The sequence below is a fragment of the Tenrec ecaudatus genome, chromosome 5 (genome assembly GCF_050624435.1).
Source record: "Tenrec ecaudatus isolate mTenEca1 chromosome 5, mTenEca1.hap1, whole genome shotgun sequence".
Lineage (NCBI taxonomy): Eukaryota > Metazoa > Chordata > Mammalia > Afrosoricida > Tenrecidae > Tenrec > Tenrec ecaudatus.
The window spans coordinates 135,936,431-135,941,928 of NC_134534.1; positions in this window are offsets into that span (position 1 = coordinate 135,936,431).

Consider the following 5,498-nt stretch of genomic DNA (forward strand, 5'->3'; position numbering starts at 1 on the left):
TGAAACAAGTCACTTTTCCCCTCTGATGCCTCAGTTTCCTCATCTAATTGGGTCTCAAAGTAGTACTTACTTCATAAAGATATTGTGAAAATCAAATGAGAAAAATCTGACACTCTCAGCACATAGTAAGCATGAAAAAACTTTCTATTGTATATTTGGATGGAGCCCTGGTGGTGTAGTGGCTATGAATTGAGCTGCGATCTGCATGGTTGGCAGTTCGAAACCACAAGCAGCTCAGTAGGAGAAAGACTGAGCTTTCAGACTGAGTTTTCTACTCCAGTAAACAGCTATAGTCTTGGAAACCCACGGTGGTGGAGTGTCCGCATTGACTCAATGGCAGTGAGCTTGGTTTGGGTATTGTTATTTGGAGAGGAATTTTTCCCTCTTGTTCACCATTTATGTCATGTGCACAGTCCAAAGTCTAGCACAAAATAGATGGTCAATAACTATGGAAGAATAAATAAAGTAATGCGGCTTTTCCTGTTCACTTCTTCACTGGCACTTTCGTTAGTTCTGTGTAGACCAAAAGAACCACTTGTATTAGCAATGCCCCAGTTTGTTGGCGCTGTTAGGAGAAGGACTTCATGTTACAAAGTAGGGAGGAGGAGGACCCCAGTTCCAGAGGCCTGTTCGTTCTCATGATTAATTCTCCCCTTCTCTTCCAAGTAGAGCTGAATGATTTTGAATGTGTACTCATCTGGAAAGGCATCCTCATTCATGCCTGACTGCAATTAAAGTAAAAAGAAGAATTTAAAAATACAACTTTATTTTGAAGTGAAAGAATTGTTGATTCAGGGACTGGCCTATAATCTCACAAAAATTACCAAAAATAATCATGACAAAATAAAGAAGAAACAAAACAAAATGCCAAGCTGCCAGTTGATAGGTTTGGTCTTGTCAGAAGACACCTGACACTTCAGAATCAATACCTCCATTAATTTCACTTGTTTCTAATGTAATTTTAAGCATTGGAAAGGTGCCCAAATGCTGTAAAAGGAATTAAGGTTCTACCAGTACATCCCCACTCCCTTTTCTAAAGAAGTATTTGGGTGATAAAGGGAAAATAGCTGAATAGGGTGTGGCTCCAGGATTTCCCAATCTCACTTCAGGGCTGTGGAATTTCAGAGTTGGAAGGACACCCTGTGATCTTCTCAAGGCCATTTAACAGGTGAAATAACTGAGGCCCAGATCAAGGAATGTCCTGGATTTACAAAGTGCTCTTGAACCCTAAAGGAACTCCATTTTGATTTGTTTATCGATAGCAAAAACAATTTATTGAAAACAGCCTATTTGGGGCCAAGCCCTCTGAGCTTGGGGCTAAGCACTGGGAAATTCACCAATAAAGCAGCCAGGTTCTCTGCCCTTATAGGATTTACGTCCAGATTTTAACATGGGTAAAGTGGGACACCAGCGGGACACCATTGATCAAACTCATATCCTGGCGAAATAGCCACATGGCAGCCGAAAACCATATACCTTAGCTTGTTCTAAGGGGCAATCTGACCCTAAGCAAGTGAGCCAACAAACGTTTGAAGAAATGCTGGAACGAGACAATGAAATGGTAGAGAACTACTAACACCGCGTCTCTGAGAAGCTAAGACCCGGGAAGGGACAGTCAGGGAAGAGCTGAGCGAATTCAAGACACCAGAGGAAGCAGAGAGTGGATACAGCACGGGGAGGACATGACAGCCACATCCCTCTAATGGAAACAGTCTCGGGAACAATCACTTGGCCACACCCCCAGCGATGTCATTTGCCTTTGGCCAGAATAAACAGTGGCTGGAACTTAACCTTGGAAATTCATTCGCACATTCACCCCTGTTCAATTCCTCGTGGATTTCTTTCAACAGCAGGTAATTCTGGAAGGAGGCGCCGGCTCCTAATCAGGAGCCACCTGTGTCAATGAGCGCTCAAGGACGGCCTGGAGAGGACGTCCCAGCACGACCACGTGGTGAAGAGCAAAGCTTCTGAAGTCAAATCCCTTTGTGGCCAGGCCCAGCTCAAGCCCCACGGAGCGGGAGGTGCCCAACATCTCTGAGCAGTCATGTTTCTCCTCTGTAAACTTGGTCCCTCACTATCTCTCAGCTCTCGCTGCCATTGAGTCATTGCTGACTCATGGCGACCCCCTGTGAGTTTCCAAGACTAATTTTCTGGGAATAGAAAGCCCAGTCTTTCTCCTGCAGAGCTGCTGGTAGTGGTTTGGAACTGCTGACCATGTGGCTCGCAGCCCATCGCATAACCACTACACCTCCAGGGTTTCTGCTCTTCCTAGTATCGTTGCAAGGGATAGAGAGCATGCTTATAAAATACTTAAACCCATAGTGACCGTATTGACCCTAGAGGACAAGGGATAGCTGCCCATTGGGTTTCCAAGACAACAAATCGTCATGAGAGCAGGCAGCTTCATCTATGTCCCATGGAGCGACCGAAAGGTTTGAAAGGCCTATCCTGTGATTAGTCCAGCTCAGCGCACACGATGCCACCAGCTTGGCACTGCCATGTAAATGTCGGACTGCTAATTGCAAGGTTGGTGGTTCAAACCCACCAGCTGTTCTGAGGAGAAAGTTCAGGCTATCTGCTCCGTAAAAGATGCAACACCTAGCACCAATCAAGTCCTCCCACTAGGTCCACTTACCTCCATTGACTTGATTAGGTGTGTTCACTCACTTCCTCGGTCAGTCCAGTTCTACTGTCCAACCTCCAGCCATGATTCTCTCCAGAGATTCACCTTTTGAGGCCCAAGGATCCTTGGGCATAAAACCTCCTCGCTGCCAACAACTCAGAAACCAACAGCAAAAAATCAGCCTCACAAAACAAGATGAATAGTACTGCTTTTGTGGAAACACCCAGAAGGTGATGTCTGGTTTTTATGAAATACCCTAAGTAAATTATTAATTCATACCAGAAACAAAATCATAAACACGATCATACATATTATAAACACTGATACTTGCACAGTCTGCGAATCCTGCCGAAGGCCCTGATTGGCCACATTCTCCAAGACAGACTTAACTGACTTAAATCGTCAGCTGCCCTGAAATCCCAACAAGCAGGCCTTCTGGGAGGGAGGAAAATGGGGTTTCCCTCTGGTCTATCTCACACAGCCCCAATGAAGAGTCTTCTGTTCCATTACCCAGCCCTGAATAGGGATGATACTGATGACGGTGTTAATGGTGATAGTAATGATGATGGTGTGGGTGGGGCCCTTCTAACAAGTCAGCCCTCTACTGCCGGTTACAGGAGGTGTCCTCCACAGGTAAACGGTGAGCACCTGAAACGTGACTGAGCAGAATTTACACTTGCTGGACCTGTAAAATATGTGCTGCATGTCCAACGTAAGGGCCGGGCGAGCAAAGTCTTTCGATCGTTTTTTAATTGATTGCATATTGAAGTGATACTATTTTGGATACACATATTGGGCTGGAGAAAATATATTTAAATGAATGCCACCTGTTTCTTTTTGCTTTTGTTTTTTTAATGTAGCTGCTGGAAAATTCTAACTTACTGACGTGGCGCTCCCTACATGCATGGATGTCTCCCTGAGCTAAAGCATGGCACCTGCATTATCCCCTTCTGCCTCACAGGAGCCAGGGTGGTGCAGTGGCTACCTGTGGAATTGCTAACTGTAAGGTCTGAGGTTCAAATCCAGCAGCTGCTCCTTGGGAGACAGAAGGAGCTTTCTACTTCCTGTACAGTAGCCTTACAGTAACCTCTTTAGTGAAGTGCAATTGTTATTCATCATGTTTTATGCTCAGATTAGATACTTTCACTCAAAGGTTGTTAAAGTGTTGTGTAGGCATGCCCTTCTCAGATTGGTTTTGTTTACTTTGGACATACAGGTAAATCGCTATAATGCAAACACGTGTTTCCGTGAAAGTGATTTCCTTACAGGATGACTTGTTTGTTTTTCATCTTTAACTCCAGGCTCGGGGCTGTCTTCCGACTCCCCTTGGAAGCCTTCGAGGTGACGGGCACCCTCGGTTTGCTTGTGGCGGAGCTCACTCTGCTCTTGCGCTTGCTCCTTTCCTCGCTTTCAAGTGTGTCTGTCCCGCATGCTTCTCATCTGCTCCCATTAATTTCGCACTTCACTGCCATCGGCCCGTCTGATGCCGCGGATATTGCACCTTGGTTGATCTTCGAAAGGTAGAATGTTCTTGTACAGGACGTTTAAAACTATTCAAATGAGCCAGTCGTGAGTGGGATAGGACATGAAATTGCTGCTGTTTCCCTCAAACCAGCTCCCACTCGAGGCGATCATGTACATCAGGGGCTTCAAGGAGCTCGTGGGAATATTCCATTATCTTGCCTTCACATTTTCCCAGGACTCTTCAAAGCCGCCTCATCTAACACAATGGAACGTTGCCCGGGCCTGAGTCGTCCTCATGACTGTTGGTTTGTCTGTTACGTCGTCCATTTCACCGAGCAGATTGAAAAGGGCTTCCGCTTCCCCTGACCAAATGTGAGGACTTGTTTCTCGTCAGTCTTTCCTGATGCCTTGTACAAAGTCAACAAGACCAAGCTTTGGTTACTTCGAAGTGGAATTCTACTTCTCCTTCCTCCCAGACGGATTTGTTTGTTCTCCGGGCAGTCCCGGTTTCGTCAGTATCCTTCGCCAACACCACTGTTGGCTCCCTGACTGCTGGAGACCTCCATCCCTTAAGGCAGTGGTTCTCAACCTGTGGGTAGAGACCCCTTGGGGAGAGGGGGGATCAAACAACCCTTTTACAGGCATTGCCCAATTCATAACAGTAGCAAAATTATAGTTATGAAGTCGCAATGAAAATAATTTTATGGTTGGGGGATCACCACACCATGAGGAGCTGTATTAAAGGGTCGCCCGGCATTCGGGAGGTTGGGAACTACAGGAAGCGTATTCCCACTCTCTTTCTCCACCTGATTTGACCCCCTGTCCCTCCTTGACTGGGTCAACATCTCAAAAGCAAATGAAAAATCTCACTCCCTTCAAGTTCATGCCCATTCATAGTGACCCTGTAGGGCCAAATAGAACTGCCCTTGTGAGTTTCCAAGACTGGACCTCGTTATGGGAATAGCAAGCCTCATATTTCTCTTTCTCTTGTGGAATGGCGGGTGGTTCTGAGCTTGCGGTTAGTGGCCCAATGCATAACCACTGAGTCACCAGAACTCCAGGCACGCTGTACCAGCCTTCCATATCAAACGAAGCTGTTGATCTTCAGCACAGGCTTTAGTGCGCTCTCTTCTGACTTATTAGTGAATATAATTTTCTCAACTATTATTTTAATTTCAGGACCCAGCCCAGGCACAATGTATCGTGAGAACAGAGGGAGAAGGTGAGAGTGGCTCCCAGACTTTAGCATGTACTTGAACTACTTGGATAGCTTGGGAAAACACAGATTACTGATTCTATGGTTTTGTTTGTGTTTTATTATGTCTAATTGACATATAATCCACATGCCATACAATTCAATGCTTTAAATACATGAAATGGAATAGCATAATCATCATCACAATCCATTTAA